The following is a 16,046-nucleotide window of genomic DNA, read 5'->3' as shown; positions in this document are numbered from 1 at the left end:
TGAGACATCATTCTCAGAGTTATAGCACAACCTGGCAGTAGATGGATCTATGGATACTATCGATCCCGACCAAAGGGAATATTGGCTTCAGCACTGACCTTGGAGGCTCGAGTATAGGCACAGATTATGTCCCACTACGTCTTTTCGAGCACTCACGAGTCCTCCTTCACCACAGACATGGCTGTTCTACTATGGTGTATCCTTACAGACCAGCACCTCAATTTACCAAGACACATCCGGAATGCTATGAGACACATACAAATTGCGGGTAACTTACCTTTTCCCGCCTTGGTTTCATATCTAGTCTCAATAGCCGGAGTCTCCTACAGAGCTGGGGATACTAAGACCATACTTCCCCGGAATGATCAGTACATCCCTAACGGGAAGTACATCAGACCTCCAGCAGCCACGACTAGCCGGCTTGCAGAACCGGCCGACGATATTCCTTCTCCTTCCACATCACAAGCACCTCCAACAAACCAACTACTCCATCAGATACTTGAGATATTAGACCGGCTAGACCGGCAAAGAAAGCGAAGAAAGCGCCGTAACAAGCGTCGATTTACATACCTCAAGGAGCTGCTTGTTGGAAAGCACCCACCCGAGGAAAATCCGGACTCCACTTCTTTTACCAGCACAGGGAGCCATGACTGTCCCGCTTGTGGAGACACTGCTACCAGCCCCCCTTTGTTCCTGACAGATGGCACCGAGGACGGTGCCATGCTTTAAGTGTGGGGAGGTCGGTCAGTACCTGACTTTCGGAGGTAATTTCTCCTCCTTAACACCAATAAAATAGGATATTTATTTTTTTTTTACATTTAATTAGGATAGGATAGATTGCATAGTAATAGGTTATTTGCATGCATGATCTATTTGGTTGAAAAATAATATGTTTCTTTTTAAAACTCTATTTGTGAAATTTTTCACTAATTTAAAAGAAAATCTTTTTGTTAAAACTTGATTGAAGTTGTATTTGGAACATAAAATGATAGCTAAGAACACACAACCCGTAAGATTTGAGCTTAATTACATGGTTACATTATTTAACCATAATATTTTAGGGAAAAAGACAGATAGGTCCCTGACTTTTCAAACTTTTGACAAATACATCCCTGACAAAATTTAAATACAAAAAAGTCCCTGACTTTAACAAATGGAGGACAATTTAGTCCTTCCGTCTATTTGCCTCTCATACACCTAATGAAACAGGCTGACGTGGCTGAAACGGTGTACAGGTGTCCGTTACGGTGCCACGTTGGAAGGAGAAAAAAGTTCGAAGGACAAATAAGTCCTTGACGTTATTTTACAAATAAAGTTCGAAGGACAAATAGGTCCTTGAGGATTTTTTTTTCATTATACTTCTATTATACTTCTATTATGAGAATTTAGTTTATAAAATTAGGCTAATTTTTTTTGTATGGAAAAAATATTTGTGTTTTTGTTGAAAATGGGAGAATGTAGTGTAATTATAGATGGGTGGATTTTTTTTGTGGGAAGTCAACACGTGAGGGGCGTGGTGCAACGCGTGGGGGGCGTGGTGAACACGTGGCATCATTCTGGCCAACACGTGGGGGGCGTGTTGAACACGTGGCAGCATCTTAGCCAACACGTGGGGGCGTGTTGAATAATTTCCACAATACTGTAATACACTTCAAATGTCAATATTCAACCAAAACACCAATTTTCTTTCCATATTAAAAATAATTTCTGATAAAATTATGCTTGTATTATGAAATCTAGTTAACTTGTTTTATTCTATAATTTAAATTATTTGTATTAAAATTGTAGAAATTTGGCTTGTTATGTTTCTACTCTTTTTCTTAAATTGCATTAGTTTAGTTTTAGTGCATTTGTGTATTATATTAGAATTTGTTAAATTGCATTAGTTCAGTTTTCATCATACCAGTGGCATTAGTTAGCATCAGTTCATTTATGCATCAAGTTAGCCTTAGTTCATTTGTGCATCATTCATGTATTAAGTTAGCATTAGTGCATTTGTGTATTATATTAGAACTAGTATTTTTATGCATAATAACATTACGAGAATATATTTTTTTAATTATAGTTCACTTTGTTCTAACAGTATAAATTATGCATGACACAAAAGATTTATAAAATCAAACTACTTTTACAAAAAAGTCGTAAGTTGACAAAAGTTTTTGACTAAGAAGACCAAGATATCTGCAGATAAAAAATTAAATAATAAGATTTTTAGTTATTATTTTTATATGAAAAAGTCTAATTTTTTATTAGTAATTAATTTTAACATTCGTTATCTAAAATTTAAAATAATTTAATGTGTATAATTTTACATTTAAAATATTTTAATTGTAAAAAAATATCGAATGACATATTTTGATTTGTCAAATTACTAATATAAAATATAATTATATATAGAGTAAAAATAGTAGAGAGAAATATAAAAATGGAGAGAGGTAGATGAGAGAATTTAGGAAATGAATTTATTAATTTTGAAAAAAAATTTTCTCAAGGACCTATTTGTCCTTCGAACTTTATTTGTAAAATGACGTCAAGGACTTATTTGTCCTTCGAACTTTTTTTCCCTTCCAACGTGGCACCGTAACAGACACCTGAACACCGTTTCAGCCACGTCAGCCAGTTTCGTTAGGTGTATGAGAGGCAAATAGACGGAAGGACTAAATTGTCCTCTGTTTGTTAAAGTCAGGGACTTTTTTGTATTTAAATTTTGTCAGGGATGTATTTGTCAAAAGTTTGAAAAGTCAGGGACCTATTTGTCTTTTTCCCAATATTTTATTCTTGTGTGTTTACTTCTCTATGATTGTAATCTTTATTTTGTTCCATCCTATATGTCCAATATTTAGTGTATTTATATGCATGCATATGATTGAGGCCATTATTTGCTACTAGCTCACTTATCCCAAAGAGCCTACCCCTTCAATTACCCTTGTTAGCCACTTTGAACCTTTAAAATCCCCGTTTATTCTATATTTTACCACATCATTAACCTTAAGCAGAAAAACAATTAAATACCCCAATTGAATCATTGGTTAGCTTAAGTTAGAGATTGTGTATCAATTAAGTATGGGAAGATCGTGGGAACATAGATTAATAAAGGAATATGTCAAGATAAAATACAGGGAATTTGGGTACCTACTCATGTAAGACAAGAAAATTAAAAATCCATGTGCATTGATAATGTTATGTTTATTTTTATGCTTAAAAAAATCCAAAAATATTCAAATAATTAAATAATTAAATAAGGGGACAAAATTACCCCAATGCTAAGTTAAGTTAATAAAAAGATCAATGCACATGTGATAAAGATTAAAAGAAAGGGTGATGCATGAGTATGTAATGCAAAAGTGGGAAATTATGGGAAGCTAGGCATAAATTTAGAAGTTATATAGAGCGTGTGTGTGTTTATGTGAGAGCTTATGTTAGTCAAGGATTCAATTTATAGCTCACTTAGCCATACATATGTCCTCACCTTTACCTTGGCCCCATTACAACCTTAAAAAGACCTTATGATGTTGGCATTGGTACATTAGTTATTTGTTGACTAGTTAGGTGAAGAACAAAATTTAGAAAGCATGACTAGAGAAGAGTAGAGTGATTACCCTATACACTTGAGTGACTAGAGTGCACATACACCATCAGTGAGGGTTCAATGCTTAATTCTATGTTCGCTGCTTTCATGAGCTGTCTTCTTACAAGTTTACTTATTTTTACTGTATGATTTTAATTAGTGGAATCTGATTTATGTTTGTCTTGAAGAACTTATTTACTTTTAACCAAGTAGACAAAATCATCTTAGCATATAGCTACATTCATATACATAGGTTGCATTGCATTGCATGAGTCTTACTTTTCCCTACTTGTTTATTTTATCTCCTTGAGCTAAGCATAAGGACATGCTAATGTTTAAGTGTGGGGAGGTTGATAAACCACTATTTTATGGTTTATCTTGTGTTTAATTGAGTGGTTTTATCAAGTCTTTACCCACTTATTCATATAAACTACATCATATTACAATGACTTCCTAAGTTTGTTCTATGGTTGAAAACTTGCTTCCTAGAAGATCTTTTATTTGTGTATTTCAATTCTCCATTATACCATTCGATGCCGTGATCCGTGTGTTAAGTATTTCAGGCTTTACAGGGCAAGAATGGCTTAGAGAATGGACAGGAAGCTTGCAAAAAATGGAAGGAACACAAGAAACTAAGGAGATGACCAGCGAGCATCGACGCGCGCGCGTGGCTCACGCGAGCGCATGGAATGGAGAAAATTGCAGCGACACGTGCGCGTGCCTGACACATACGCACGGATTGGAGTCTGCATGAATGACGCGCACGCATGGACGATGCGGACTCACGACAAGAAAAATCACCGAATGACGCGCATGCGTGACCGACGCGTACGCGTGACATGCGCGATCTACAGAAATAACAGAAAATGCTGGGGGTGATTTCGAGCCGAGTTTTGACCCGATTTTTGGCCCAGAAACATAGAATAAAGTCAGGGAACATGCAGAGACTCAACACACATCAACACATTCTCATTAAGATAGTTTTAAGATTTTAGATCTGAATCTAGAGAGGAACTACTCTTCCTCTAGGTTCTCTTTACATTCATAGTTTATTGCTTTTTGCTTTGAATATTAAAGAGTCATCACCTCCGTTGAAGATACTATTCTAGTTTGTTTCCTTACTTGTTCTTTTATTTATTCCACATTCTTAATTCTTGTTTAAAGTGGTAATTGGATTATTTTCATGGATTGTTGATACAGAGGATTACTTTTATTTTTAATTAAATTTCAGTTTCTATTTTATTTAATTTATTATATCTTCTTCTTATATTTTTCTTAGTATTATATTCATGTCAATGGAGTAGATTCTCTAATTGACACGGGGTTGATTAAAAGGAGACACTTGAGTTGGTAGGCTTAAGTGAAGATTAAATTGGAAGTTGTTGGCTAGTTCTGTATTTACTAATGCTAGACCTTCCCAAGGGAGAGGACTAGGATTTGTGAATAAGAGTTAGCTCAATCACTTGACTTTTCTTTATTTAGTAAAGGTTGACAAAGTGAAAATAACAACCTTTTTAATACTACACCTAAGAGATCCCAACAAGAATAGAACTTCCAATTGATCATTCCCCCAGTCAAGGCCTTTTTATTTGGAATATTAATATTCATTCTTAGTTTTTAATTTACAACTATTTAATTGCTCATTATTCAACTCAACTCTCTTGAAAAACCCTAATTAATAAATTAGCATTCTCTCTGCAACTCGTTGGGAGACGACCTGGGACTCATACTCCCAGTATTTTTATTTCTAAATTTCGTGACAACTCTTTTAAATTGAACCGCGGAATCTTCATTGGTTAAGAGCTATACTTGCAACGCTGTTTTCTCTATAAACTTTTAATTGGTAATTTTCTGCCACGTCAAATACTCCCGGTTATTTTGATTTTTATTGTGACAACCTTTTAAACTTTGATTGAGGGTTAATTGTTGGTTTGGACTATGCTTGCAAAGAAATCCCTTTGAGAAATTCTAGACTGGCATTTGTCCTTTATCACACCATGACCAAGGTTGCAGTATTGATGGTGCAGGAATTCTATGCCAATGCCTGGGTAACAAAAAAGCATGATAGAAGTGTGAACCCAAAGCCGAAGAATTAGCGTACCATGGTCAGAGGACATATAATGGATTGCAGCCCTGAGAATGTGAGGGTGGCGCTACTGGTGGTAGAGCCACGAGAGGACCCTCAGTCATGCATCCAGGTCAACACTAACCAAAGGTTGGATCAAGTCCTTGCTGACATCTACGTACCTAGAGCTCAGTGAAGGAGGGATGCTCAAGGTCGGCCTTACCAGCTGGGTAGGCTTGACCTTAGGCCAGCAGCTAGAGGATGGTTGGAGTTCATCCAATGTTCTATCATCCCTACAAGTAACCGCTCTGAGGTTACAGTCGAGCGAGCAGTGATTATTCACTACATTATACTCAGCAATGAAGTGGAGGTATATGAGGTGAATCCCATTTACCGCTTATGTGCAGCAGTTAGAGCTCACAAAGAGGGAGATACCCTGATAAAAAAGGAGACGCCAATCACAAAGAAGGATATGGAGAGCGTAAGGGAGCCCGTGCAAGGACCGCAGCAAGAGCCAGCTCCACCACCTCCACAAGATATTCCGGAGATGCCTAAGGGGGTGTACTTTCCTCTCCGTGACTAGTGGGATCAGTCAACCACATCTTTAGGGGAGCTGACATCATCAGTTAATCAGCTGAGGCTGGAATATCAGGACTAGTATGCTCTCCTCCATCAGATGATGGAAGATCAAAGGAGGATGATGGAGGAGCAGAGGAGGCAGGGGCGTGGCATTGAGGAGCTTAAACGCTCCAGAGAATTCCCTGGAGGGAGCAGCAGCCACCATCACTGAGATGGTCTAGTTTCACTCTTCCTATCTTTATTTTATCTCTGTTTTTCTAGTGTTTCGTTGTATTACCTACTTTCTATTCTAGTTACATGATCTCTCTTAGGATTCTTTCGCTTTCTAGTTTAGTAGTTTATTTTTGAAAATTTTTCAAGATGTCTTATGTATTACACATCAAGCTTAAAAAGAAAAATCTATTGAAAAAGAAGTAGTAAAATGCATAAGATCTTGAGATATATTATGAAGTGTTCTGATTACTTTGATGTGGTGGCCTTATCTCTATTTCTGAATGTATGAATTAACTGTGCATATTTGATGTTGGAGTTGAGTATATTGGTTCTTGAGGAATAGGAACTTAGAGAAATATTATTGACTCTCGATAAATAAGAAAAGAGGGATTCTTGAAGCAAAAAAAAAAACAGCAAAAAAATTGAAAAGAAAAGAAAAAGGTCCAAGGCTTTGAGCATCAATGGTTAGGAGGGTCAAAGCTGATTGGTGCACGAAATTGTGATCACTACAACTTCGCACAACTAACCAGCAAGTGTACTGGGTCGTCCAAGTAATAAACCTTACGCGAGTAAGGGTCGATCCCACGGAGATTGTTGGTATGAAGCAAGCTATGGTCACCTTGTAAATCTTAGTCAGGCAGACTCAAATGGGTATAGATGATGAATGAAACATAAAGATAAAGATAGAGATACTTATGTATATCATTGGTGAGAGCTTCAGATAAGTGTATGAAGATGCTTTCCCTTCCGTCTCTCTGCTTTCCTACTGTCTTCATCCAATCCTTCTTACTCCTTTCCATGGCAAGCTTATGCAAGGGTTTCACCGTTGTCAGTGGCTACTTTCCATCCTCTCAGTGGAAATGTTCAACGTACCCTGTCATGGCACGGCTATCCATCTGTCGGTTCTCGATCAGGCCGGAATAGAATCCAGTGATTCTTTTGCGTCTGTCACTAACGCCCCGCCCTCAGGAGTTTGAAGCACGTCACAGTCATTCAATCATTGAATCCTACTCAGAATACCACAGACAAGGTTAGACCTTCCGGATTCTCTTGAATGCCGCCATCAGTTCTTGCCTATACCACGAAGACTCTGATCTCACGGAATGGCTGGCTCGTTTGTCAGGCGAGCGCTCGGTTGTCAGGCGATCAACCATGCATCGTGTATCAGGAATCCAAGAGATAAACACTAGAGCCTTGTTTGCTTGTAGAACGGCAGTGGTTGTCAGTCACGCGTTCATGAGTGAGAATGATGATGAGTGTCACGGATCATCACATTCATCAAGTTGAAGAACAAGTGATATCTTGGAACAAGAACAAGCGGAATTGAATAGAAGAACAATAGTAATTGCATTAATACTCGAGGTACAGCAGAGCTCCACACCTTAATCTATGGTGTGTAGAAACTCCACCGTTGAAAATACATAAGAACAAGGTCTAGGCATGGCCGTGAGGCCAGCCTCCCAAAGAGGGTTCAATCATAAAAACATGATCAAAAGATGTAAATACAATAGTAAAAGGTCCTATTTATAGAGAACTAGTAGCTTAAGAATTACAAAGGTGAGTAAATAACATAAGAATCCACTTCCGGGCCCACTTGGTGTGTGCTTGGGCTGAGCAATGAAGCATTTTTCGTGTAGAGACTCTTCTTGGAGTTAAACGCCAGCTTTTATGCCAGTTTGGGCGTTTAACTCCCATTTTGGTGCCAGTTCCGGCGTTTAACGCTGGGAATTCGGAAGGTGACTTTGAACGCCGATTTGGACCATCAAATCTTAGGCAAAGTATGGACTATCATATATTGCTGGAAAGCCCAAGATGTCTACTTTCCAACGCCGTTGAGAGCGCGCCAATTGGGCTTCTGTAGCTCCAGAAAATCCACTTCGAGTGCAGGGAGGTCAGAATCCAACAACATCTGCAGTCCTTTTCAGTCTCTGAATCAGATTTTTGCTCAGGTCCCTCAATTTCAGCCAGAAAATACCTGAAATCACAGAAAAACACACAAACTCATAGTAAAGTCCAGAAAAGTGAATTTTAACTAAAAACTAATAAAAAGTATACTAAAAACTAACTAAAACTACTAAAAACATACTAAAAACAATGCCAAAAAGCGTACAAATTATCCGCTCATCACAACACCAAACTTAAATTGTTGCTTGTCCCCAAGCAACTGAAAATCAAATAAGATAAAAAGAAGAGAATATGCAATGAATTCCAAAAACATCTATGAAGATCAGTATCAATTAGATGAGCGGGGCTTTTAGCTTTTTGCCTCTGAATAGTTTTGGCATCTCACTCTATCCTTTGAAATTCAGAATGATTGGCTTCTTTAGGAACTCAGAATCCAGATAGTGTCATTGATTCTCCTAGTTAAGTATGATGATTCTTGAACACAGCTACTTATTGAGTCTTGGCCGTGGCCCAAAGCACTCTGTCTTCCAGTATTACCACCGGATACATACATGCCACAGACACATAATTGGGTGAACCTTTTCAGATTGTGACTCAGCTTTGCTAGAGTCCCCAATTAGAGGTGTGCAGGGTTCTTAAGCACACTCTTTTTGCCTTGGATCACAACTTTTTTTCTTTCTTTTCCTTTCTTTTTCTTTTTCTCCCCTTTTTCGTTTTTTTTTTTTCGTTTCTTTTCTTTTCTTTTTTTTTGTATTCACTGCTTTTTCTTGCTTCAAGAATCATTTTTATGATTTTTCAGATCCTCAGTAACATGTCTCCTTTTTCATCATTCTTTTAAGAGCCAACCAATCATGAACCACAAATTCAAAAGACATATGCACTGTTTAAGCATACATTCAGAAAACAAAAGTATTGCCACCATATCAAAATAATTAATCTGTTATAAAATTTAAAATTCATGCAATTCTTCTCTTTTTTCAATTAAGAACATTTTTCATTTAAGAGAGGTGATGGATTCATAGGACATTCATAGCTTTAAGGCATAGACACTAAGACACTAATGATCATAAGACACAAACATAGATAATATAAGCACTAAAATTCGAAAAACAAGAAAGTAAAGAACAATGAGATTAAAGAACGGGTCCACCTTAGTGATGGCGGCATGTTCTTCCTCTTGAAGGTCTTATGGAGTGCTTGAGCTCCTCAATGTCTCTTCCTTGTCTTTGTTGCTCCTCTCTCATGATTCTTTGATCTTCTCTAATTTCATGGAGGATGATGGAGTGTTCTTGATGCTCCACCCTTAGTTGTCCCATGTTGGAACTCAATTCTCCTAGGGAGGTGTTAATTTGCTCCCAATAGTCTTGTGGAGGAAAGTGCATCCCTTGAGGCATCTCAGGGATCTCATGATGAGAGGGGTCTCTTGTTTGCTCCATCCTCTTTTTAGTAATGGGCTTGTCCTCATCAATGGGGATGTCTCCCTCTATGTCAACTCCTACTGAATAACAGAGGTGACAAATGAGGTGAGGAAAGGCTAACCTTGCTAAGGTAGAGGACTTGTCCGCCACCTTATAAAGTTCTTGGGCTATAACCTCATGAACTTCCACCTCTTCTCCAATCATGATGCTATGGATCATGATAGCTCGGTCTAGAGTAACTTCGGACCGGTTGCTAGTGGGAATGATTGAGCGTTGGATAAATTCCAACCATCCTCTAGCCACAGGCTTGAGGTCATGCCTTCTTAATTGAACCGGCTTCCCTCTTGAATCTCTCTTCCATTGGGCGCCCTCTTCACAAATGTCAGTGAGGACTTGGTCCAACCTTTGATCAAAGTTGACCCTTCTAGTGTAAGGATGTTCATCTCCTTGCATCATAGGCAAGTTGAATGCCAACCTCACATTTTCCGGACTAAAATCTAAGTATTTCCCCCGAACCATAGTAAGCCAATTCTTTGGATCCGGGTTCACACTTTGATCATGGTTCTTGGTGATCCATGCATTGGCATAGAACTCTTGAACCATTAAGATTCCGACTTGTTGAATGGGGTTGGTAAGAACTTCCCAACCTCTTCTTCGGATCTCATGTCGGATCTCCGGATATTCACTCTTTTTGAGTGAAAAAGGGACCTCGGGGATCACCTTCTTCAAGGCCACAACTTCATAGAAGTGGTCTTGATGCACCCTTGAGATGAATCTTTCCATCTCCCATGACTCGGAGGTGGAAGCTTTTGCCTTCCCTTTCCTCTTTCTAGAGGTTTCTCCGGCCTTGGATGCCATAAAAGGTTATGGAAAAACGAAAAGCAACGCTTTTACCATACCAAACTTAAAAGGTTTGCTCGTCCTCGAGCAAAAGAAGAAAGAAGAGAGTAGAAGAAGAAGAAATGAGGAAAAAGTGAATGGCTTTGTGTTCGGCCAAAGAGGGGGAGAAGTGGTGTTTAGGTTGTGTGAAAATGAAGGTGTGAAGAGGGGTTTATATAGGAGAGGGGGGCTCATGGTTCGGTCATGTATGGGTGGTTTTGGGAGGGAAAGTGGTTTGAATTTGAAGGGTGAGGTAGGTGGGGTTTTATGAAGGATGGATGTGAGTGGTGAAGAGAAAGATGGGATTTGATAGGTGAAGGGTTTTTGGGAAAGAGGTGTTGAGGTGATTGGTGAATGGGTGAAGAAGAAAGAGGGTGGTGTGGTTGGTGGGGATCCTGTGGGGTCCACAGATCCTGAGGTGTCAAGGAAAAGTCATCCATGCACCAAATGGCATGCAAAATCACGTTTTGAGCCAATTCTGGCGTTAAACGCCGGGCTGGTGCCCCTTTCAGGCGTTTAACGCCAGGTTCTTGCCCTTTCCTGGCGTTAAACGCCCAGAATGGTGCCAGACTGGGCGTTAAACGCCCACCTGCTAGCCTTACTGGCGTTTAAACGCCAGTAGGTTCTTCCTCCAGGGTGTGCTGTTTTTCTTCCTGTTTTTCATTCTGTTTTTGCTTTTTCAATTGATTTTGTGACTTCTCATGATCATCAACCTACAAAAAACGTAAAATAACAAAGGAAAATAGATAAAATATAACATTGGGTTGCCTCCCAACAAGCGCTTCTTTAATGTCAGTAGCTTGACAGAGGGCTCTCATGGAGCCTCACAAATGCTCAGAGCAATGTTGGAACCTCCCAACACCAAACTTAGAGTTTGAATGTGGGGGTTCAACACCAAACTTAGAGTTTGGTTGTGGCCTCCCAACACCAAACTTAGAGTTTGACTGTGGGGGCTCTGTTTGTCTCTGATTTGAGAGAAGCTCTTCATGCTTCTTCTCCATGGTGACAGAGGGATATCCTTGAGCCTTAAACACAAAGGATTCTTCATTCACTTGAATGATCAGTTCACCTCCATCAACATCAATCACAGCCTTTGCTGTGGCTAGGAAGGGTCTGCCAAGGATGATAGATTCATCCATGCACTTCTCAGTCTCTAGGACTATGAAATCAGCAGGGATGTAATGGTCTTCAATCTTCACCAGAACATCCTCTACAAGTCCATAAGCTTGTTTCTTTGAATTGTCTGCCATCTCTAGTGAGATTCTTGCAGCTTGTACCTCAAAGATCCCTAGCTTCTCCATTACAGAGAGAGGCATAAGGTTTACACTTGACCCTAAGTCACACAGAGCCTTCTTGAAGGTCATGGTGCCTATGGTACATGGTATTGAAAACTTCCCAAGGTCTTGTCTCTTTTGAGGTAATTTCTGCCTAGACAAGACATCCAGTTCTTTGGTGAGCAAAGGAGGTTCATCCTCCCAAGTCTCATTTCCAAATAACTTGTCATTTAGCTTCATGATTGCTCCAAGGTATTTAGCAACTTGCTCTTTAGTGACATACTCATCCTCTTCAGAGGAAGAATACTCATCAGAGCTCATGAATGGCAGAAGTAAATCCAATGGAATCTCTATGGTCTCATTTTGAGCCTCAGATTCCCATGGTTCCTCATTAGGGAACTCAGTGGAGGTCAGTGCACGCCTACTGAGGCCTTCCTCAGTGACGTTCACTGTCTCTCCTTCCTCTCCAAATTTGGCCATGTTGATGGCCTTGCACTCTCCTTTTGGATTTTCTTCTGTATTGCATGGAAGAGTACTAGGAGGGAGTTCAGTAATTCTCTTGCTCAGCTGACCCACTTGTGCCTCCAAGTTCCTAATGGAGGACCTTGTTTTAGTCATGAAACTTTGAGTGGTTTTGATTAGATCAGAGACCATGGTTGCTAAGTCAGAGGGGTTCTGCTTAGAACTCTCTGTCTGTTGCTGAGAAGATGATGGAAAAGGCTTGCCATTGCTAAACCTGTTTCTTCCACCATTATTGTTGTTGAAACCTTGTTGAGGTCTCTGTTGATCCTTTCATGAGAAATTTGGATGATTTTTCCATGAAGAATTATAGGTGTTTCCATAGGGTTCTCCTAGGTAATTTACCTCTTCCATTGAAGGGTTCTCAGGATCATAAGCTTCTTCTTCAGATGAAGCATCCTTAGTACTGCTTGGTGCATTTTGCAATCCAGACAGACTTTGAGAAATCAAATTGACTTGTTGAGTCAATATTTTGTTCTGAGCCAATATGGCATTCAGAGTATCAATCTCAAGAACTCCTTTCTTCTGATTTGTCCCATTGTTCACAGGATTCCTTTCAGAAGTGTACATGAATTGGTTATTTGCAACCATTTCAATAAGCTCTTGAGTTTCTGCAGGCGTCTTCTTCAAATGAAGAGATCCTCCAGCAGAGCTATCCAAAGACATCTTGGATAGTTCAGAGAGACCATCATAGAAAATACCTATGATGCTCTATTCAGAAAGCATGTCTGAGGGACACTTTCTGATTAATTGTTTGTATCTTTCCCAAGCTTCATAGAGGGATTCTCCATCCTTCTGTCTGAAGGTTTGGACTTCCACTCTAAGCTTACTCAATTTTTTAGGTGGAAAGAACTTTGCCAAGAAGGCATTGACTAGCTTTTCCCAAGAGTCCAGGCTTTCTTTAGGTTGAGAGTCCAACCATGTCCTAGCTCTGTCTCTTACAGCAAAAGGGAATAGCATTAGTCTGTAGATCTCAGGGTCAACCCCATTAGTCTTGACAGTGTCACAGATTTGCAAGAACTCAGCTAAGAACTGATGAGGATCTTCCAATGGAAGTCCATGGAACTTGCAATTCTGTTGCATTAGAGAAACTAATTGAGGCTTAAGCTCAAAGTTGTTTGCTCCAATGGCAGGGATAAAGATGCTTCTCCCATAGAAGTCGGGAGTAGGTGCAGTAAAGTCACCAAGCACCTTCCTTGCATTGTTGGCATTGTTGTTATTTTCGGCTGCCATGGGTTCTTCTTCTTTGAAGAATTCGGTTAGGTCCTCTACAGAGAGTTGTGCCTTAGCTTCTCTTAGCTTTCGCTTCAAGGTCCTTTCAGGTTCAGGGTCAGCTTCAACAAGAATGCCTTTGTCTTTGTTCCTGCTCATATGAAAGAGAAGAAAACAAGAAAATATGGAATCCTCTATGTCACAGTATAGAGATTCCTTGAGGTGTCAGAAGAACAGAAAATTAGAAGGAAGAGGTAGAAGAATTCGAACTTTAATCAGATAGAGTTCGAATTGTGCATTGAGGAGGAGTGGTACTCCATAAATAGAAGGATGTGAGAAGAAGGGAAGTAATTTTCGAAAATTAAGTAAAATATTTTAAAAACATTTTGAAAAACACTAGTTAATTTTCGAAAACCAAGAGTGGGAAAGAGATCAAGTGATTTTTGAAAAAGATTTTGAAATTAGAAATCAAAAAGATTTGATTGAAAACTATTTGAAAAAGATGTGGTTAAGAAGATATGATTGGTTTTTTAAAAAGATGTGATTGAGAAGATATGATTTGAAAAAAAAACATTTTTAAAAAGATTTGATTTTAAAAATTAATGACTTGCCTAACAAGAAAAGATATGATTCAAACATTAAACCTTTCTCAACAGAAAAGGCAACATACTTGAATTGTTCAATCAAATCATTAATTGTTAGCAAGTATCTTTGAAAAAGGAAAGAAATTGATTTTGAAAAAGATTTGATTGAAAAGATATGATTTGAAAAAGATTTGATTTTGAAAAACTTTGAAAACTTGAAAAAAATTGATTTGAAAACAAAATCTTCCCTCTTGTGCCATCCTGGCGTTAAACGCCCAGAATGGTGCACATTCTGGCGTTTAACGCCCAGTGTACTACCTTTTTGGGCGTTAAACGCCCAACCAGGCACCCTGGCTGGCGTTTAAACGGCAGTCTGTCCTTCTTCACTGGGCGTTTTGAACGCCCAGCTTTTTCTGTATAATTCCTCTGTAGTATGTTCTGAATCTTCAATTCTCTGTATTATTGACTTGAAAAGACACAAATTAAAAATATTTTTGGATTTTTAATAATCAAAATGCAACTAAGATCAAATAACAATGCATGCAAGACACCAAACTTAGCATTTTGTATACTATTGACACTAACAAAATGAGAATCCATATGACAAACAACAGAAATACTCAAGTCAATAGAATTCAAAGATCAAAACAAGGAAATCATGAAGACACATGTATAAATTCGAAAAATGCATGAAGAACAGAATCATGCAATTGACACCATACTTAAAATGAGACACTAGACTTAAACAAGAAATATTTTTGGTTTTTATGATTTTGTAAATTTTTCGAAAATTAAGTGGAAAAAGAAAATAAAGGTATCAAAATTCTTAATGAGAATTCCAGGAATCATGCAATGTTAGTCTAAAGCTTTAGTCTAAAGAAATTAGACATGAATAGCCAAGCTTCAGCAGGACATTGCATTCAAGAGCTAAATTGATGATAATCAATCAGCTTTGGTGATGATAAGAACATCACCTTGAAACACTAGAATTCATTCTTAAGAACTCTGAAAAATACCTAATCTAAGCAACAAGATGAACCGTCAGTTGTCCATACTCGAACAATCCCCGGCAACGGCGCCAAAAACTTGGTGCACGAAATTGTGATCACTACAACTTCGCACAACTAACCAGCAAGTGCACTGGGTCGTCCAAGTAATAAACCTTACGCGAGTAAGGGTCGATCCCACGGAGATTGTTGGTATGAAGCAAGCTATGGTCACCTTGTAAATCTTAGTCAGGCAGACTCAAATGGGTATAGATGATGAATGAAACATAAAGATAAAGATAGAGATACTTATGTATATCATTGGTGAGAGCTTCAGATAAGTGTATGAAGATGCTTTCCCTTCCGTCTCTCTGCTTTCCTACTGTCTTCATCCAATCCTTCTTACTCCTTTCCATGGCAAGCTTATGCAAGGGTTTCACCGTTGTCAGTGGCTACCTCCCATCCTCTCAGTGGAAATGTTCAACGCACCCTGTCACGGCACGGCTATCCATCTGTCGGTTCTCGATCAGGCCGGAATAGAATCCAGTGATTCTTTTGCGTCTGTCACTAACGCCCCGCCCTCAGGAGTTTGAAGCACGTCACAGTCATTCAATCATTGAATCCTACTCAGAATACCACAGACAAAGTTAGACCTTCCGGATTCTCTTGAATGCCACCATCAGTTCTTGCCTATACCACGAAGACTCTGATCTCACGGAATGGCTGGCTCGTTTGTCAGGCGAGCGCTCGGTTGTCAGGCGATCAACCATGCATCGTGTATCAGGAATCCAAGAGATAAACACTAGAGCCTTGTTTGCTTGTAGAACGGCAGTGGTTGTCAGTC

The 16,046-nt window shown here is 39.0% G+C and overlaps 1 non-coding gene across 1 annotated transcript; it reads left to right on the top strand.

Annotated features, from left to right (window-relative positions):
* Positions 1–13,140: 13,140 nt before the first annotated feature.
* Positions 13,141–13,248, top strand: LOC130942677 (small nucleolar RNA R71). The gene has a single exon (XR_009071240.1). It is a non-coding gene; the product is annotated as a small nucleolar RNA R71 (small nucleolar RNA).
* The last annotated feature ends 2,798 nt before the right edge of the window (positions 13,249–16,046 follow it).

The sequence above is a fragment of the Arachis stenosperma genome, chromosome 7, assembly GCF_014773155.1.
Source record: "Arachis stenosperma cultivar V10309 chromosome 7, arast.V10309.gnm1.PFL2, whole genome shotgun sequence".
Classification (NCBI taxonomy): Eukaryota; Viridiplantae; Streptophyta; class Magnoliopsida; order Fabales; family Fabaceae; genus Arachis; species Arachis stenosperma.
This window is presented reverse-complemented; position numbering and strand designations above follow the sequence as displayed.